This window comes from Protopterus annectens, chromosome 14.part0, assembly GCF_019279795.1.
Source record: "Protopterus annectens isolate FY-2018-M chromosome 14.part0, PAN1.0, whole genome shotgun sequence".
In the NCBI taxonomy this organism is placed as follows: Eukaryota; Metazoa; Chordata; order Ceratodontiformes; family Protopteridae; genus Protopterus; species Protopterus annectens.
The window spans coordinates 145,835,001-145,857,695 of record NC_056748.1 but is presented as its reverse complement, the minus strand read 5'-3'; the positions used below and the strand labels follow the sequence as shown (position 1 = coordinate 145,857,695).

The 22,695-nt window shown below is 36.7% G+C and overlaps 1 protein-coding gene across 1 annotated transcript in view; it reads left to right on the top strand.

The window, feature by feature from the left end:
• ATRNL1 (attractin like 1) overlaps positions 1-22,695 on the top strand; it is a gene marked incomplete in the record, with an annotated part of 6,064,901 nt that overhangs the window by 43,426 nt on the left and 5,998,780 nt on the right.

Below are 22,695 nucleotides of genomic sequence, written 5' to 3'. Positions count from 1 at the left end.
CCTCCCAGGGAGATGGATATCAGCTGAGTAGTGTTTTGGGCAGGGTTTTTTAATGCATTTGGTATCTTTACTTTTCAGGGTTAATTTGTAGAAGTTGTTTGTAGCAGAGATGGCGAGAAATATTGTTATTCTAGTAATGCCTTCTTGCACCCCCTAAAATGATGGTGCTTGGTGTGTTTCTTTGTTAAGCATGTGATGTCATAACTTGCTTTGTAATCCACTATTGCTGGGTTGCGGGCACAGCTTTTGTGGAGCTGATGTGCAGATACATTGGGCCGGAACAGAGGAGTGCTGCTGGCCGAGCTGCTTAGCGCTGTATGTGGACAGGGGGTATACTGAGAATAGGGTAAAAAGTGGAATGAGCATGGTGTGAGCTGACCTTGACATGTTGCAGCCATGGGCAGTGTGTTCCTTGCAGGGGATGAGAAACAAAAGGAAAGGGTGAGAGGGAAAACTGTACATTGAGCCGTTTTCTCACAGCAACTGTTTGAGCGGGAATTAAGAGCTCGTGAATTTTTAAATGAAGATTTTAAAGACTGTAGGTCACACAAGCTAGGGAATCAGTTTTCAGCTTTCTCTGTAACTGTTTATGTTTAATGTTGTCATAGTAATGAGTAGGAAAGGAATTGAATTGATTGGTTGTTGGTTTACTTGTAGTCTACAGAAGCATGGACACATTTTACTTATGGAAACAAGTTAGAAACCCTTTATTTAGTTGTACCCCTTATATGAGAACATAAAGCTAAAACAGGTTGATGTTTGAAGCATACTTTAAATATAAGGTTAAAGTAAACTAAGCATCTACAGTGCTGTAAGTACCTGATAGTCATATATATAGAACTGCTATGCTTTACACCATTTTGTTAATATAGCTACATACACTTTCTTTGAATGCCTTTCTATAACATAACTATAAACACCAGCTAAGGCTCAATAAGATTAATGGTTATATTTATGTTATAATTTTACAGTCTCTTTTAACTTTAATGAAAAGTATGTGAACGTATATGCTTGTCTGTTACAGGAAGTGATAGACTTCAAAAATATATGTTATTTGTTGCAAGCCTCTGTGATTAAGGATTTGAAGTGTTTGTGTGTTTCAAACAGGTGAATATTATATCCAATATGGAAAGGTATGATCAAACTACTTTAATTTTAGTATTTATTTTAGTTTTTAGGATAATTAGTTTCACCAAATCTGACTTATACTTCTTTAGTACTTTAGGGATAACTTGCTTGAGATAGATGATTATGTACAAATCAATAATATTTTAATATTAGAGGAGGGGATGATACCAGGTAAACTTAATGACACTTTAAACGTTTCTTCAAAATAATCTGATATGGAGTTTTCTTATCTTTAAACATTAATGGTCTAAATAGTCTAAATAAAAGATCTAACTTATTAAGATATCTAAACTTAAATAGATCTCAAATAATTATTTTACAGGAAACTCACTTAAAGAGCAATGATAATTTCATATGGAACCCAAGTGGTTTTATGATCTTAGCATGCTCCAATTTTAAAACAAAGAAGAGGGGAGTAATTTTATGGAGAGAGAATTCATTAAACCCTGAAATAATACACAGATATGTAGACAATGATGGTCTTATAGCTGTAGTCATTCTGAACTTTAATAACAGGTTGTGGACACTAGTAAGCCTATATTGGTTTCCTGGTATTGGGATGGGAACAGTTAAAAAAACATCTAGATCAAAATACAAATATATCCGGGTCTATATTATATCATCGAACGCGTAAAAAAGCAAACGCTGATTGATCGACCTAATTTAAGCGAAAGCTTACAATCTTGAACTGTCAGATCAGCGATTTCCCCCCCCCCCCCGGGAAAAAAATCGCTGATCCAAAACACATACACACAACACAAGCACACCATACAAACAGAAATCCACACACCTACACCTAAAATCTGATACCTAACCCTACACTAAACTATGCACACACCACTAACTACTCACTTACCTTAACCCAAACCCTAACCCTAAGGTCAGTCACTATTGCACACTCATCTCACCCACTCCCTAACCCTAACTCACTTAAATCCACCCTAACCCTCATGTCCACTCAATCGCACACACACCTAACCCAAACCCAAATCCTAACCCATCTAAATCACGCTAGCACTCACATCCACACAATCGCACACTTATCTAATCCGACTGGTAACTTTCCACCATAACACTGAAAATACCGAAGCAACAGAAACGGACAACCAAATTCTTTCCCTAGGAAAAAATTTGAGTTTCTGCTGCTTCGATATTTTGCAGTTTTGCGAAAATAAGTTCGATCAATCAGCGTTCGCTTTTTTAAGCATTCGAGGATATAATATAGACCCATATATCCAAAGGTAATTTAATAATGGGGGGGGGGTTAATTGTATTACTGATACTTCTGAAACTACTAATAAAAAATCTCCACGTTTAACAGCCACTGCAAAACTACTAAAAAGATGAACCGAATATTTTACAAGTGAAAGATACCTTTAATATTATAGATAGCAGTTGTTTTTATTCTCCCATCAAAATTATAGATTTGGTACTCAAACCAGAATTGATAAGCTGTACATTTCTCAGGATCTTCAAACAAAAACTACTTCTTTTACAATAATTTCATGCCCCCTCTCAGACTACAATTCACTAGTTCTAAAAATGCAAATAGATTTTAAATCACTAATATTCATTTCTAGAATTCCTTCATACATTACAAAAATGTAAAGAATTTAAGCAATGGTTAGTGAATGAACTTAATTTCTTTGTAGATATAAATTATAACTCAGAAGTGAATATAGTAATGGTTTGGGATTCATTAAAATCTTATATTTATGGAAAAGTGATTGCTTGGTACAAAAATAAACTCAAGGAATGAGAATCAAAACTTCAAGAACTACAAAGAAAACTCACATTATATAAATCTAAAAAATCTCTTCATTTGTTAGAGAATAAGAAGACAATAGAAGACTTAAATAAAAGATATAACGAAATCTTAAATCACAAAACTAATTTAGCCATGGAGAGGTTAAAAATAAATTCTTAATCCACTTCTCCAAAACACTGACATAATTTATCTAAAGCTAATTCTATTGTTAATATCTTGCATGAAGAAAAAGGTAAGAAAGTTTCGGAAATAGGAGATATACTAGATGCTTTCAAGTGTCATTACAGAAGTCATTATAAAAGCAAGAATACTATAACAGAACATTCCATTTTAGAAGATATGATTTTGAATATTAAATCAATCCCTGAAAGTTTACAAAGGGAATTACAAAAATCCATTACACATAAAGAAGTCATTGATACAATCAAAGAAAGTAAAACGAGTTAATCTCCTGGAATGGATGGTTTAATCACAGAAATGTACAAATTATTTCCCAAAAATATAACTTCATTGTTACATAAAACATTTATTGAAATACAAACTCGTGCAATAATCCCTCCTTCATGGAGATGCTCCTTAATCATACCCATTTTAAAAGAAAATAAGGATGCTAGCCATTGCAGTACATATAGGCCAATTTCATTATTAAATAATGATTATAAAATATTTGTCTATATTGGTAAATAAAAGAAAAAAATCAAATGTATGAAATAATCAACTATGACCAAACTGGGTTTATTCAAAATAGACATGCACATGACAACATTAAAAGAATAGTGACAATTGATTATTTAAACAAAGAAAATATAGAAGCCTTAATAATTGGACTAGATATTGAGAAGGATTTTGATTCCTTGAACTGGGATTATTTAATTAAAATCTTAGAAGCTTATGATTTTCCTATCTCCTTTATTAAATTTATTAAAAAGGTTTATGAAAACAACTTATGTTAAAATAGGGCCCTTTACTTCAGAGGCTATACAAGTTGTGAGAGATACTAAACGGGGCATGTCACCCATTTTATTTGCATTGGCTATAGAGCTGTTGGCTATATTAATACGAAATAATCCAAAGATAAAAGGAATAAATATATTTGGTCAATATAACTCCAAGATCTTGCTCTTTGCTGACAATGTACTTTTTACACTATTGAATTCAAAGGAAACTTTATCTAGTTCATCTAATCTGATAGAGAAATTTCATAAGATCTCTGGACTCTGTTTTAATAATCAAAAAGCTAAATGTTTATTATTAAATAAAAAGAATGATATTCAAATAGACAAGAATTATGTCATAGGTGAACAAATCACAACAATAAAATACCTGGGGATAGACCTGTGTGAGAATATACAAGATATATTGAATGTTAATTTATAGAAGGGTCATGGATACAACATATTCTCTAGTGTGCAAATATAATAAGTTATTCATAGTTTTTGAAGATAGACTACAGCTGATTAAAATGGTTCTTCCTAAAATTGTGTATGTTGTACAAGCCACACTAATTCCTGAGAAAACTTATCTTAAGAAAATAACATCAATATTGCTAAGATTCTTGTGGTATCCTAAAAGAAACAAAAATTGCATATGCCCATCATACCAGATAATGGGATCAGGTAGGAATAAATTCCCAGATATTGAATCTTGTACAAGAGCTGCTTTACTTAAAACTATGATTGAATGGATCAATCCTAGTTATATATCCAACTGGAAATTGTTACATACAACTATAATAATAAATTAAAACAATTTACTTAAAAATACTATTACTATAGATAAGGATAATATATTATGGTACTCATTGACCTTAAATTTACAATACAATATAACTAACTAGGTCAAATTTAATAAATTATTTATTTGATCACTTTAGGAAATTTATGAATATGGATTTAAAGCTTTGGTTTGCAACATTAATTCCCTTCAGCATTTTCTAAAAACTTTCCAGATAGAATTCATAGGGATATATTATTCTCTTGGGAACAGAAAAATGTAATTATTTAGCTGCAATGTATAAAAAAATCGGCAAGTCTTGGATATACAATATATGATGTCAACTTATAAAGTGAATTCTCATGAATGGTTAATACTTCAGAATATATTGACATACTCCAAGGATCTATGTAGGATAATAAACAATTCTTCTTTCTCAACTCCACCTAAATTTATAATCAGACTGCTTGAAATTATATATAATAATAAGAATATGAAAAATGGAACTTCATACTTGTATAATCTAATAAAAAAACTACAAAACATTACTTAAACCAGCATATTGACAATTTATTACTAAAGGATATGCCATTCAATTAACTCCAGAAAATAAATCAAATCTACTACTTTCAGTGAAATTGACTTCTTGTTCTCTTTATTGGAGAATATTTACCTGGAAATTCCTCCATAGATCCTTCTTAACCCCTGATAAAGTTTCAAAAATCAATCCTTCTAATACTGGGTTATGCTGGAAACAGTTTGATAAAGCTGATTGGTTTCACATTTTCTACGAATGTATAAAAATTAAACCCTTTTGGGAACGTTTTAATAATTTCATGCAGGCAATTTATACAGATAATTTTGTCATGACCAAGGCTTTAATATTACTGAATATATATATATTTTTTTAAATAAAACTGACCTCTATATACTTTGGACTATACTAGCTATAGCTAGGAAATGCATAACAAAGAGATGGAATTCTACCACAGTACCTAGCAAAGAAGATTTCCTGTGTCTATTGAAGAGGACAGCCTTGATGGAAGTTAAAACCAAAGAATTAAGAATGTTTCCTAGGCCATTAACTAATAATCCATGGAAAAAAGTTTTGGCACTGATTGACACTTTGCAAATGGATCTAACCTCCTCTTGAAGCAAGTACTTTTTAAGTTTAATTAAATTATATCTGTATAACTTATCACTCAATTTAAACATGTCAGGCTAAATGTAAATTTGTATATAGTTAATTATTATCTAATTTGATTGTAAATTGTAAAAAGTATTCATTTATTGTTTTATTTCCTATTCAAAATAAAAATCATCTGAGTAAAAAAAAAAGTTTAAAATGGGATGAAATTATTATCTCTGAGCTTCAGTACATAAAACATAGGATTTGTCAGTGGTAAGTGCTGGGCCCCCTTCTTTATACAGTGTTTTAAAATGCCCTTCCTTTAATTATGTCTTACTGCTTTACCCTATAACATGACAATTTTTCTCCATCACTTATTTCATCATTACTGCTTTAAAGTGTTGCAGTTTCGTACATGGGGCCTTAGACTTTCTTCGGTAGCCAGAACAGCAGTTAGAAGTAAATGCCAGTTAATAAATTCATGTGTCTTGGTACTCCTAAGAGACTTTGCTTTCCTTACATTTGGAAGTTCTTGTATTCTAAAGTCTTTAAATACTTGAGTTTCTCTCTATACCCATCCAATCATCTTCAAACTCCAAATAAATGCTGTTAGGGTCATAGAAGTAAAAGCTGAGCTTTGCCTGAAATGTTTGTGTGGACACTGCTGAAGGTATACATGATATTCTTCATGTTTCACTGTTGCATCGTCACCTGTGGAGTTATCCCTGCTGTGGTAGCCCTCGGCCAGCCCGAATACCAGAGTCAATGTTTTTGTGTGCCGACTGCTGTCTGTGTAGTCTGATGTCAAGCCATCAGTACTGTAAAGCAAGGCAGCCAATGTCATTACATCAGTCTTTCTTGCTGTGGAGCATGTAGCAGAAGCAGTTTGCATGAGTGCCAGACGGTCGCTACCAGAAGTCGAACTTCAACAGAAAATGTCTAAAGCTAAGTACCCCTTTGGGGACTCTGGTTAGAGCAAGAAAAAAAAAATGTCCGAAAAAGTTAACAATTGTCTTGCCTGTGGAAAGCAGATCCTACATGGAGACTTTCATTCTTACTGCATCACTTGTTTAGGCCTAGACCACAATGTCCCTCGTTGCCGGTTCTGTGCCCTCTTTAATGCAAGAACCATTTACCGTAGAGCTCTTTTTGTAGACCATTTATTTTTGTATTCAGTCTTCAAATTTCAGTATGGCGTCTGTCAGCCAACAATCTGCCTATATTCCGAAAAAACGTAAAGATAGAGAAAGGCCACACAAGTCTAAGCCTTTTGATGACACTACTGCTAAGCAAGTAGTCGGTTCTCCGGAATTCAGTGAGGTGCTTTCGCAGCCCCTGATGCCCAACTCGCTTTCTATGCAGGCCTCTGCCAAGACCCTTTTGGAGTTTGGTAAGCCACAGAAATCCACTTTGTCTTCCAAGCCTTTGGCTGTCTCTGTCTCGGTTGGGTCCGGAGCTGCAACACAGGCACCGGTTTCTGAGGAGACCATTCGCACTATCAATTCCACACAAAAAACAATGTCTTCTCTTCCAACTACCATTTCTCAGAGACCGACGGATTCTCTCAGTCCTCGAAGCCAGGCCACTCCTAGGAAATCTGCTTCAAGCCATCATCTTGCTACTACTCCCCCACCCCAAACTCAAATGCTTAAAATGGCGGAGGATCTCATCTCCCTTATCCGAGGTACTCAAGCCCCCACTCCTAAAAGGAAAAGGCTTCCTTCTCCAGAAATTTTGACAGACCAAGAGTCTGAGGAATCTGATTATTCTGCCTTTGAAGAGGAACAACAGCCCTTAACTGTTTGAGGATTCACATGCAGAGGAATAGATCTCCTCTGCCTCCTCTCCAGAGGATCTTTCCTTTGGGGAAACCCTCCACTCCCTCAGGGAGCATTTTCAGTGGGAATCTCAGGACTACCCACAGTCAAAGAAATGATTTGGAGAGTTTCTGGACCTGCCCCAGCACAGACCCCTGGCCATCCCTCCTATTCTAGACATGGTGGATGATGTTGTCCTTGAATCCAGCTTAGCTCCTGATGCCCTGCTTCCTGCTCCAGCTAAACCTGACAGGTACTACAGAGTACCAAATTCTCACAAATACCTGTACAGGAACCTTGCTGCAGACCCTGAGGTCATTACACAGGGACCCAAAGACTGCAGACCCTAAGGTCATTACACAGGGACCCAAAGAAGCTAAGACTAATTCTGCCAAGAATCCTTTTCCTTCTGACAAAGGCTCAAGAGCTTTGGACAGATGGGGTAAGAAAGTATGCACTGCTACAACCTTAGCTGTCAGAGCACTCAGTCGTCAGTTCCATATGTTAAAATGTCAACAATACACCTTGAAACATATAAGAAAGAAGACTGCTACCTCTCCTGACGGTGCCAACTCAAAAGAGATGGCAGAATTACTTTACTCTGCTGGTTAAGTGGCCAAGCACTCATTACACTGTGGATATGACGCCCTAGAAGCCTCTAGTAGGGCAGCAGTAACAGGATCTGTCATTAGGAGACATGCATGGCTGAAGGAACAACCTCTCCCTGATCGTCAAGTCTAAACTTATTGATGCACCCCTAGATAAGGACTACCTGTTTGGGGAAAAAGCAGAAGATGTGTTTAAAAAGATGGAAGACAAAGCAAAATCTATGCAAACAGTAAAAGATTTATTTCTTGTTCAACCACCCAGATTCAGCTGAATCCTCCCCTCTAAGAACTGGGCCTTCCCTGCACTCAGCAGACAGGGCCAAAGTAAGCCCCGCAGGGACAGGACATCCAGGCCCCTATCCCAGGGCCAGCAAAGAAGCAAACAATGGACCACTTCCGCCTCTAAGGCATGGAGGTCTAAGCCAAGCTTCTACGGTAAACACTCACAATGACTCCCCCTCTGCCCTCCTTTTACTCATCTAAAACTAGGAGGAAGGCTCACCCTCTTTAAGGATAATTGGGTCTCTATAACCAAGGACCAATGGGTATTAAAAATCATTTTTCAGGGATACAGATTCTCCTTCAGCAAACTCCCAGTTCTAAGCGGGTACTCAGACCTCCCCCCAAACCAGTGGGCAGAGGCATTAAAACAGGTAAAAACACTAATATCCCACGGGGCAGTAGAACCTTCCTTCCAACCCCATCTCAGGCCAGGAGTCCTCCTTATTAAAACAGACAACAACACAGTAAAGTGGTACATCAGCAAGCATGAGTCTATGGTTTACAGCCACCTCCATGGGGCTGTACCCGATTGCCCAATACTTAACAGGGATCAACAACACACTGGCAGACCACCTAAACAGAAACTTACTGGACCCCCATGAATGGCAGCTCCACAGAGAAATCTTTCTGCAAATCATCCAGGAATGGGGGAACCCAGAGGCAGACCTCTTTGCCTCGCACCTCAACCACCAGCTGCACAAGTTTTGTACCAGGTAGTATCACCTCCGAGCATGGAAGATGGATGCCTTGACCTTCCCCTGGAGCTCACTCTTTGCATATGCATACCCTCCTCTGCCCCCTTATTCCCAAGGTTCTGATCGAAATAAGAGAGGAGAGACCAAAAGCCATCCTCATCACTCCAGATTGACCCAGACAGCATTGATACCCCTTACTACCCAGTCTGACCTTACAGCCCCCAAAGCTGCTTCCCCTAAGGTCAGACCTCCTGACCCAGGAGAGGGGGAAGGTACTGCACCCAAACCTACAGACTCTCAAACTTTCACCATGGCTCATGCACTAAAAACTAGGAAGAAGTCTCTGTTAAGCAAACAGGTCCTGGACATCATCACAAAGGCCAGAAGGCCCAGCACAAGAAAATCCTATGCTGGAAAATGGAAATATTCTGCTGCTGGAAACGATCAAAAGGGGGCAGTACCTCCCAACCTTCCATCCATCTCATCCTAGATTACTTAGTAGAGTGTCTCAATAGTGACCTCTCCTTCTCCTCTATTAAAGTCCATGCCTCGGCCATTTCTGGCCATTATGGTTCAGATCCCCTCCCCTTCTCTCAGCCTTTGAGTAAGCAATTCCTCAGAGGGCCTTCTAATACCAGGCCGCCCAGAAGACTTCCTCCTCCTCCCTAGGACCTGAATTATGTGTTAGAGAAGCCAACTTGCCTCCTTTTGAACCTGCCGCTTCAACAGATTTGAAATACCTCTCCTGGAAGACTGCCTTTTTACTAGCTATCACCTCAGCCAGAAGGGTCTCAGAACTTCAAGCTCTCATGGCTGTCGAGCCCTTCGTAATTTTCCATGCAGACAGAGTCTCTCTCAGGACTAATACCTCCTTTATGCTCAAGGTGGTATCTGACATGACCCTTAACCAGGCCATACACCTTCCTACCTTCTTTCCCAATCCTCAAAACAAGGGGGAAAGAATTCTATACTCACAAAATATGCTCAGATAACTCGAATAGTGTCTGGACCACACTAAACCATTCAGAAAAACTGACCAGCTTCTGGTAAGCTTTTTCCCAGGGGCAGAGGGGAAGGCCATCTCTAAACAAACCATTTCCAAATGGCTCTCGCACTGTATCCATTTTTGCTACAGACTACATGGGAAACCATCCCTAAGTTGATCCATACCCAGTCCACTAGGGCAACCTCCACTGCCTTCCTCAGAGGAGTACCTAACAGGGACATTTGGAAGTGACCACCTGGACCTCTGTCCATACCTTTACAAAGCATTACCACCTACCTCTCTTTTCTAAGTCTAGGGCAGGGTTTGCCTCTGCAATTCTGCAGGGCCTCCTTTCCCATACCTAGGACTCTACCTATCCTTCCACCCTCTACCTCAGCTTTGGGAATCCTCCCACAGGTGATGACTGCAACAGTGAACCATGAAGAACATAGTACAGTTGTGTACACTTACCATAAATGTAGATGTTCAAGTGTATTCACTGTTGTAGTCTTGGTTTCCCTCCCTCAGTCCCCCTTTTCATTTCTTCCCCTAGGGGTCACATACTTCCCAAGGTGGCTTTTTGCCACCAGGGCCACTCTCTCTCTTTTCCCTTGTGCTTCTGACAGGTTAGGGCAAAAAAAACTGATGTAATGATGCCGGCTGCCTTGCTTTATAGTACTGATGACCTGATGTCAGACTACAGGCGACAGCAGCCGGTGCACAAAAACATGGATTCTGGTATTATGGCCGGCCTAGGGCTACCATAGCAGGGATAACCCCACAGGTGATGACTGTAACAGTGAATACACTCGAACATCTACATTTATGCTAAGTGTACACAACTATACTTTTTCTCATACAGTGTATGGGCTACCCTATGATTTGTGGCATTATCCTTTGATTTGGAAGCTCTGTAAGTCCTTGTAAGCAGAGTAATAAGATCTGAGCTGCTTTTACCAAATACAACCATCTCATTACTTCACCCTAAAAGCTGCCAGTAAGACTCCCAACAACAAGTATGTTGACTTTCTCTTGTGCAAAATCCACTATAAACTCTTTCTGTTCACCTGTAACTGGTATAGTAAAGGAGACACTGGCCACTTTATTTGGCCTTTCATACTTTTTATCACCAATTGTGTTAGACGTTGTTCAGCACTTCTGGCAGCCTTACAGTGATACCTCATTAGAGTCCCTGTAGATGTTGTTGACCTTTCCTTCCCTAACGGTTTGCTCTGTAAATGTTGACCTTTCCTTCTCTAACGGTTTGCTTGCTTTCTTGCAGTGTGAGCTTAGTTGCCTGTTCATCTTTCCTTTTTGCTAACGGGGCTGGGGTGTTCTTGTTAGGTAGCCATGTGGTTATAGTGTTGTGTATAAGAGCTGGGCCATTTTGTAAAATTTTCATAACTTTTCTGATGATGTGCAGCCTTCTAAGGTATCACTTGTAAGTGGGTGCATGGGGCAAGTCCTCCTTCATATTGAATGCTAGGACACTTAGATAGTTATTATTTTTGGTATATATTTTTGGCACATTGGTTGGTTATACATTATTTTTTATTTTGTCCTATTGCATAGTATATGTTGAGATTTATATATAGTAGTGACATAACACTTTTAATTAGCCTATGTTTAGTTTGATAATGGTTATTTAATATATGACAAATACATTTGGTTCCATATGCATATTTTATACTTTGTGTTTGTATTATTTTCATGTATATTTTAGAAACATTTCATTTATATGGCTATAGGTCACTTGACATGCGTAAATATTTGAAGGTTTTTTAATTGATTAATTGATATAATTGATTGTTTGACAATTAGATGTTTACTATGTAATGCACAACGTGATTTGAAGTTTTAACATCTGATGAAGCGGATTGTTAATTCCGTGAAAGCGCTAACGTTTCTTCTCTTATTTTATAAACCTGATTTTATTCTTACTACAAGTGTGGTTATTAGTGGATAACTTGATACGTTCCTTCAATTTGAAATATTATCTGCTGCCTTCCACTGAGGGATTATTTCTGATATTTATCGGGCTGTCTGTTCGTTTGGTTTTTTACATCACACACACACACACATATATATATATATCTATATATCTATATATATATATATATATATATATATATATATATACATACACACACATCTATATATATGTCTATATATATATATATATATATATATATATATATATATATATTTTTTTTTTTTTTTCTTTTCTTAATTTTGACAAAGTGGTTTGTTGTTTAGCCAAGTCTCTGGGGGTGTGGGGGGTTGCACTGTAACCTTTATTATTGTTTTGTTGCTATGTTTGGAGTTCACTGGTGTTAAATTGTGATTCTATATCAATGTAGCATAAATGTTGGGAAGCAATGGACTTGTCTTCTAGTTAACTGCATTCCTTGTTAATGCGCATGCAGAGGTCATGCCTAAAACAACCCATGTATATGTGTACACCAAGCCAGTTGTTAGAAACTACAGCTTGTGAAATGGGTCAGAAGGCACAATGAGTGTATTTGTGAAGTCTGTATAGTAATGTTTGCTTTTCAACTCATAGTATTTTTGCCAAATATTGTATGCCAAGTTAAGAAACTGGTGCCTTTGTTCTGATTTCACTCTGTCCAGTAACAAATAGTGTGGAAACCCTTTGTTATCCCCTCTGTCATTCATCATACTGAAATTTGTGTTTTTTATGGAATATTTACTGTATTAATGTGCGAGCGAATACTGGCTGTAGTATGAAACCCAAACCCATATGCCATAAGTGATGAGCTTCCTGTAGAATCGTTACTATTTTGTTGTCAGTGTATGAACTTTGAAGATGGATGCAGTGCATTTATACAGTGCATCTGTTAAATGTGTCTACATTTATAGCTTATTGTATGATATTTTTCTAAATAAATCTCTTTTAAAAGGGTATTTTTGAAACCGCACTAAAATTTACATTCTAGTGTGAACAAGTTCCTAGAATTATATCATCATAATGCACTTTTGCTGAAAATGATTACATTACATTGATTTATAACATGAGAATAACTCTGCTCTTTTTTGTTATACTTGTAGTGTGTCATGAATAATATGTAACATGTTGAAGTTCATCTTTTATTGTAAAATATTTACAGTAAAATGTGTATAAATCCTAACCTCCAGAATCATTATACCTGGTTACCCACTCTGCAGATTATAACTGAAGTTGTTGTTGTTTGTCTTTCGGTTTTTCCCTGTAAGGGGTCGCCACAGCAGAACTCCGGTCCGCTAATGATTGGCAGTAGATTTTTACGAAACGCTGAGGTGCCAGCTCGACGCCCAACCTTCAACGAAAGCACGCCCATTTACTCACGCATGTCTTTCGAACGCTACCCAACCATGGGGAGGACATGCAGACTCCACACAGAAGGCACTCCCAAAATGAGAATCGAATGGGAGAACCTCTTGTTGTGAGGTAACAACGCTACTGCCATACCACACAGTGCTTATTGCCAGGGGTTCATGAAAGGGGCATTTCATCTGCTGGAGCTGGACTGATGCCCTTCTTATTAATGTGGTTAACATCCTATCAAAGTTTTTATGTACTTATTTTATGTTGCATTTGTTTACTTGGGTAGAACTGACCCTTTGCTTCTACTGCCCTGGTGAAGTAATACACAAAAAATGAAGTTCAACAGAAGTAGTAATAAAGTGAGAATATATAACAAAAGTGTACAGTTTTACATGACAAGAGCTACATGCCCTGTTTGAAAAAGAATCGAGTATTTTTTGTGTAGAAGCAGCAGAATATTTATTTGCATTTTAACCTGAAATACGTTTTCTGCTGTTTAAAAATGTGCCACCTCATTGTGCTTATTTGCAATGGACAGTGGCATTTGCAGCAACCCAGATGTGCATTGCACTGTCAGCACTGTAGACCCTGCTGCACAATGCGTCTATGCTTAAGGAAGTTATTTGCACTATGAACAATTTCTCTGGAAGTGAATGGCATCTTGTCCAGGATTAATTTCTCTACTTTGTAAATCTTGATTATTTCACAACATTGAGCTGGTTAAAGTAGGAATTGGAGAATGAAAGAATAATAGGAATCCCACTGTATATACTTGTGTGTGTGTGTGTGTGTGTGTGTGTATATATGTGTGTGTGTATATGTGTGTGTGTGTATGTATGCATATATATATATATATATATATATATATATATATATATATATATATATGTGTGTGTATATATATATATATATATATATAATGTGTGTATGAGTATTTAGATACACACGTACATACTTGTTTTGTTGTACACTACCTTTCATAAACGTAAAGCTATAATGCCTGCCCATTATAAGAATGGGCAGGACACTGTTATAGTTTTGTGGGAAAATAACTGCACAGTATCTGAAAAGTCATAGTATTGAGAGAGGCATTAGCAATGTCATAATAACAAAAAGACAGAATTAAAATTGCCCTGGATTACTAAAGGAAAGCCTAATACCTCTGCTTTTACTATACTCTGTGTCAATGAAGTACATGTCTTGTATCAGGCCTTAACTGTACATGTCTGCCTTGGTTTATGAGGTGTAATTAATATAATGCTGTTTGCAGATAAGGTCCTGATTTCGTTAAACTGTCTTGTACTGCATTTTAATGAAATCCCAGATGTAACATTTGTGTACACTCTGTTCTCCTCCTTGGTATGAAATATTTCTTGGAGATTGTTCAACATTAATGTATTGTGTTGTTGTAAGTACACGCCTCTGCTGATATTCTATTTTTACATACTTTTGCTGTGTGTTTTCCCAGCAGACGTCAAGCTAAGGTGGTATAACTCATATTTGTGGTTTGTGAGTTTGACACATTTTTCTGCTTTTTAAACAGAATAGCATGGCTGAAATGCTGACTTTTTTCCCCATGACTGTCCATGTTTTTTTATTTTATGGATAGCCGAGCCTATGGACAGTGTCACGTTTCTCTTTGCTGTTAATGTTTTATAGAATATGATGCATATAAGACATGTTCTGTTCCTTACTATACAACCCTGACTCCCTCTAGCTGGTGTCCTCCAAATGTTCTTACAGAGCTGTACTATAGCTCCTTCCTACATAAAGTCTTTGTTCTATACATAACTTGAATTTGTGTCTGCATGTGCAGTATATGTATATATGCATATGTTGACACGGGTGCATATAGATATATTTGTGTATGCTATGTTGTTATTAATAGCTACACATTAGCATATGCATGTGTGTGTGTGTGTGTGTGTGTGTGTGTGTGTGTGTGTGTGTGTGTGTGTGTGTGTGTGTGTGTGCGCATTTATGCTCATAGCTTGATATTTGGCAATAGGCCAGTTGAACCTTTTTAAGGCACTGCATTCTCCCTGTCCATCATAATGGGTAGGATGAGGAGACGCCCTTGACTTTTGGTCTGTTTTTCTTCATCTCTCTTTCCTGGGATTTACATGAACAATGATGCAACGTGTTATATCCTAATGCTTTACATGCCCTATAGAAATCATCTGGAATAATGTTCAGTCCTGGGTGGAACTGGTTTTCCTCAGGAGTAGCTAAGACATCGTTCTCATTGTTTGCTCCACTAACGTTTCCCATTTTGGGACCTTGTCCGCCATCCCCTGCTGACTGCTCTGGCTAAGTGACAGTAGACATGCAAAGTGTTTTGTTCTTGTAAGGAATTTGGTGTTGTCCCTTTGTGATTATTTACTCTAGGTAGTTAAAGGTGGACAATACTGTAGGTCTAAGGTATGCCGTGTAGTTTCTGTCCACTCTTCATGTCCTTCTACAATAATAATTTGCTGAGGAATGTTCTTTGCATAGGATAAACATTTTAGTACATTCATTTACATTTTTTGGTATGGATAGATAATCGGAAGTGGTCTTCAGTGGATATAATTATTAAATAAACTGTAAATGGTCTAAAATGGCTGACTTCTTGTGCCAGTAGCTACGCCACTATGGTAATGGGCCAATGAGAGACGAGCAATATTATTCAATAGCTACACCAATATGGTAATGGGCCAATGAGAGACGAGTGATATTATTCAATAGCTACGCCAATATGGTAATGGGCCAATGAGAGACGAGTGATATTATTCAATAGCTACGCCAGTATGGTAATGGGCCAATGGGAGACTAGTGATATTATTCCATCTGAATATTTTGAGGATGGGCAGCTATTTACTAGTTTTGTTGATGACATTTTTATTTTATGGAAGGGTATGATAGAGCAGTTGAATATGTTTTTTAGATATATAGAATGTAGTTCACTTTTCTTATCTTTCTCTATGTGTAGCTCCAATATGGAAATAGTTTTTAAATGTGAAAGTATGTAGTGGTAGTGATGGTGTGTTTTATACTAAGCTGTATAGAAACGAATATCAAAGATTCTCACTACTTCATCTTACTAGTATGCATGCATCACATTTTTAATAATGTTATTATGGGACAATTAATGCATACATCAGGTTTGTTGTAAAGGAAGGGGACTTTATATATGATTTAAAAGAATTAGAAATGAAATTTAGAATGAGGAGTTATAAACAGAAAGAGTTAATATCAGCTAGGCAGAAGTTTAATATGCATAGGGAAAGAGCCCAACCGTATCTTTTATTAGATAGTTCTTCGAGAATAACTGTATTGAGTCCCAGAACAATAGAATTAATGATTTATTATTTGTACCTGTAGTTAATAGTTCATATGCGAGGGCGTTAAAGCATATCGTATATAAACATTGGAATCTAGACAATAGTGATCCAGCATAGTAGGTGATAGACCAAGATTTCGTTATAAAAATAATCCCTCTCTGAATAGGATGTTATGTTATCCCAAAGGAGAGAAAATTCAAATAAGTTTTATGAATGAGTGTGAAAGGGAAGATAGGGGTACTAAGATGTGATAGGGGTACTAAGATGTGATAGGGGTACTAAGATGTGCTATAACTGTGCATATTGCCAATGCATAGATACAACAGGTATATTTGTATATCCAGAAACAGAGAATATAAGTTCTGCATTAATGCAGATTGTAATACCACAATATTGTCTGTCTGGCTTATTGCACATGCTGCACTGCTTACTACGTAGGGAAATCTAATAGGAGGTTAAGGGAGACAATATGTGATCATATAGGTTGTATACTTAGGAGATGTTTAGTCCAATTGCAAAACATGTGATATCAAAGGGTAGCCCACATGGTTTTAAATTTATGGTAATAGATGTTGTTATACAAGAGAATATGTGCCTTGGGGATATAGTAAATAATATTAAATATGTGCCTGGGGATATAGTAAATAATACTAAATATGTGCCTGGGGGTATAGTAAATAATACTAAATATGCACCTGGGGGATATAGTAAATAATACTAAATATGTGCCTGGGGGATATAGCAAATAATACTAAATATGTGCCTGGGGGATATAGCAAATAGTACTAAATATGTGCCTGGGGGATATAGTAAATAACACTAAATATGTGCCTGGGGGATATAGTAAATAATACTAAATGTGTGCATGGGGGAATATAATAAATAATACTAAATGTGTGCCTGGGGAGATGTAGTAAATAATACTAAATATGTGCCTGGGGGATATAGTAAATAATAGTAAAGTAGTGGGATAAAGTGGATATTGAGGTTGAGGGTAGACATTGGAAAAAGGGCTAAATGATTATTTTTCACTGAATCCTGTGCTAAAACAGCATAGGTTAAGGCATACGTAAATAGGATCATTTTGATATATGAAGTCTCCCTCATTGCCAGATAAGTGTAAATTGGTGTTTGCCAGTGATTGGTGAGTTTGAATTGCATCATAGTATAAAAGTGTTGAATTTGATGTTTCTTACTATCTGAAGAAATGATTTTTATCGCAGAAGTGCTTACTATAATATGTTTTTAATGGTACTTCTTTGGAGATTCTTTGAGTCCTTAGTACATAAAATATATAGCTGTGGTGGCTTGGATTTCTTGTTTTATATTATACTTTTATTTGTTATCCAAACCATTTATTGCAACTGGAAGTATTGGTTTTTGTTTGGAATTTTAATACATTCACTTATATTTTTGGTATGGATAGATAATGAACAGTGGTCTTCAATGGATATAATTATTTTCTTAACTGTAAATGCTCTAAAATGGCTGACAGTTTTTAATTTTCATTATAAGCTGTTTTTTCACGTGGTTTCTCCTTTTAAGGCAGAATTTAAGCTATGATTTTCCTAATCTTAAAACCAAGAAATCCTTGTATTTCTCTCTACACATGCTACAAAGAGTGTACTGCCATGCTGTTTCATATGAGTTGTATTGGCCTACCTGAATACAAAGCATCATGTGACATGCTTTATTGCTAAAGAAAGTACAAATGAGTTTTATTGCATTTGAAGCATCTAGTGTTAGAAGAGCAAATTCAGTGAATGCAAGCTAAACTTACCAGCATGCCTAGCATTCAGTGTGTGCTGTGTGTATCTAAATACTTGGAGACAAGTAAAACGTAAGCAGACCTAACTTTTCAACTTGTCTACCTGTGTTGCCAACAGACAGTCACACCATAACAATGTGGACTTGTACATCTAACAGTAGCAAAAGCTGTGATGCTTGTATAAATGGAAGACCAAATAAATGTTCCTGAGACCAAGAACGGTTTAAAAAATTAATTCTTACTTTTACAAGTAATCTGAAAGTATAAACTTATTTTTCTCATTGTAAACGTTCACAAAGAGACTAGCTTGTAATGAAAGTCTCTATACATTTTGTATATCTACACCTAATGTATTGCCATTAAAAAATCAAAAATATTAAATGTACCATATTGGCCCAGGTTGTGTCTGAAAGGGTATTTGACTAGTGCACTTAATTTTATTTTTATTAACTTAATAACAACACCAGCAAGAAGTGAGGACGACTGCTCTTGGCATTTCATGAAGCCAATACTAAACATTTCCCTGGTGTGTAAGATCAGTGCTTTGGCAGAACCTAGTAAATGAGAAGGCGTTCTTTGCCTGTACTAAGTTCCTTAACAGGATCTCTGCCTCATCGTATCTGCAATGCAGTGAGGAACCAGTGCTGTGCTGGAGGCGTGGAATACTTCCACCAGTTTTGAGTGGTTTTGTAGCTGTGACGACCTTCAGAATTAGGGATGCTGCTTCTAAAGGGTTACTATGTTTCATGGAAGGTTGTACTATAGTCTCTTTCATTGATAGGATGGATTCATGGGCTTGTTTTTTGTACAGTAAAAAAGCTTTCATTTTCAAGCTTCATCTTTAAAAACGGCCAGTATCCATTGTAGAGGATGAGGACACAGAAAACATGTTATCAGTTTAGCTACATGGAAACCAGAAACCTGAAACCTGATTCCCACATATCTGACATTTAAAGCAAAACTTGTCATGCAGAATGACATATCTAGTAACTTCTCCTCAATAAATTTATAGATTTTAGGGGAAATATTCAATGAAGGAATGATGTTTTACCCGACTAGAAATACTCTGGTCCCTACCAGGGATTGATAACACAGTATGGGCATAGAGAAAGGGATATGGAGTGTTAAATGAAAGATCAGCTCTGCTTGAGTTTATAGTTGAGTCTAGAACAGAAGTTGCAGTTAAAAAAAAAAAAAGGCTAATTAGCAGAGCACATAAAACTGATGATAATAAAATTTGATCAGAAGATGTTAGACAAGACTGGGAAATTAAAATTTAAAGGCAATTATAAAAAGAAATGATTGAAAAATATTGTGTATGGTTCGCAAGCATACAACAAAATTTAGAAGATTTAGGAACTTTGTATGGAAGTGTTTGCATGCATGTTTTTATACTGCAGGTAGACTTCAAAGACATTTTTCTACAGGATGATCGTGATTGTTGGAGATGGGAAAGAATGGGGTACCTGGGCATTTTTTTTTTTTTTTTTTTGGTAACAATTTGATAGATTTTAGAAATCCATTTTAAGGTATTTTTAACTAAGGAAATGATTCTTGGGAGCTGGGATATAGAGACTGAACTGCATAAACACATTACTAAGTTTAATGCTATTGGCTGACAAAAAAGCAATTATTACGAAATGGTAATCAAAATCATAACCAACTGTAACAGAATTATTGAACGTTGGAAAGGCGATAAATGAACTGGAGTTGTGATCTTTAGAAAAGGGGAAGCGTAAACTACATTGAAATAAATAGAATCTGTGGGACACAGAATATAGGATAACGCTGACAAGGAGTTGTACTTCAGGGAGGGTAGCACTTGAGTAGATTCTAGGGAATATTAAACAGAATAATTGTGCAGACACGATTTTTGTCTCAATGTGGAGAAATGAAAAAAAATGTAATGAATTGTTTTTTCTTTTATAACTCAATGTGCATTGGTGTCACTATGCTACAAGTGAAGTAAATAAAGATGTTAAAGTAATAAATAGGCATCTGTTTGTTTCTTGTGAAATAACAAAGCAGACAGACATTCTGTCATCCATACTTAGGTGCTGTGTACATTTGTGAATCCCATATTGCTGAAGAGTACAAGATCGGTATGGCTTTAAGATACGTTACTGAGGTCATTGAGATTTACCATAATAATGAGTTGCATCATTCAAACAGCCATTACAATAAATACTTTATATCTCTGGTATCTGAAACATTGTAGACAATTAGCCTTAGTAACTTAAAAGTGGTTATCTTGGGTAACAGGTTCATAATGCTTCTGATAAATGAATCCCCTAAAGTCAGACTTCCTATGTCTGTTAGACTGCTCCATTTGCAAACCTAGTGGATGAAGACAGTTAGATGATCTGGTGGATTCAGCATTTGATGACCAAGTTCTTGGAAAGGATTAACTCTACCCATAATGACCCACATCTTATTTCCCTTGTGCTGCGGCACAGGGATGTTTTCTTAAGGGTTGCTAAAATGCTCATTCCTCAAAATTAATGTTGAAGATGTTTATTGTATGTGGGGTGATGTATAATGATAGGACTGAGGCTTTAGTATAATTTTGTACAGAAATAGATAAGATTTTATTTATTTGGTATCTGTTAACCAGGATAGTCCGACTGGGTCAAATTACCTGTTTTCAGGGGAGGCACGGGGAGAAAAACTGTACAATTTTTGTATGCATCGATAAATTACAAGACTTACAAGCAAAATATTTTACATAAGTTTACTGTGGATACATTGTAACTGACACTGATGTTTCTGTGGGTAGATTGTAACTGATACTGATATTTTGTTGCAGTTGTGCTTTAATCCTACAAAACTGAAGTCCACTTACCTGGACACTAGTGTATAAGGTAGAGTATTGAGGAGATATAAATGCCTCGTCCAGTTTCACTAGCTAATGTGCGGTTATTACAGGTGGACATATCCGGCGGATTGAACACATTATCTGTACACTGCTTATAGACTTTGTTTTCAGGGAGGTGCTTGAGGCAGAACTCTCCATTATACTACTGATGCAACAACTGCTTGTGAAGTGAATGCTGATATTTAGCAGATGTGTTGAACGTAACCTAGGAAGTGAATAACGGAAGTTCTGCTGCAGTATACAGATGTTCTCTTGCCTAAAGTAGCAGATAGACATTCAAGGTCGGCAAGCATCAACAGTAAGTTAACTAATGTGGCTGTAAATATTCACTAGTGTTAAGAGATAGGAAACTGCCTTGCAACCTATATCAGAGGGCACTTGGAAAACAAAGTAAAAGCATCATAACCCTTTAGTCAGCTTTGTAACAGTGCATTACCCTTCAGTAAACTATATAATAGAGCACTAAAAGAAATGAGACCAGGAAAGGGCAATTTAATTTTGGAACCAATTCTGGTGTGTGTATTAAGCTACAGAAGACTCAAGATGAAATCGGAGTACAAAGTGAGTAAGCAAGTGTGAAAACAGTAGTGATCCAGGGATATGGAAATCTAGACTCCTCTTGAAAGTATGTCAGGTGCTCAGAGAACGTCTGACACCTAGCAGCAGATAAGCTGCATAAATCGTGAGAAGTGGCAGTTTAAATGGTCTTCTAAAATGAAATAGAAACAGAAAAATATGCCAGGTACTACCAAGTGTAACCTGTAACTGCCACTAATGGCAATTATAAAGGAAGATACAGATGTCGTCCGCTGCGTGCTCAGACGGCCACGCCCCAGAGATTACAGAATGTAGTGCTTCCTGTGGAATACAGTTGTCAGTTATAAAAACTGATGAAAAAACTATTCTCAAATTTGCCTTTGTTTATAGATTAAATCAAAGCATTGTGTATCAGAGTAGTTCAGCAATTCACTCCAAACGTTAAGCATGGAGAACTGAAATGTATGCAGAAAATCATGTCAAAAGTCATTGTTAATTGAACCGTCTTCAGTTGCACAAGATTAACTTACCCTGTTCCCTGATGTGAAAAGTTGTGCTACAGATGGAATTAGAAGTTTTATAAGTGATTTAATTAAAATGCTAGATCAAGGGATAATCTTGTTATCTAATGGTCTGGAAGAATAATGTGAATTACTTATAAAAATCACTCCTTTTTAGCTCACAAATAATGTGGTCTCAGTCAACCACAGTGCCACAGCAGTCATGGTCACATGATACTCGA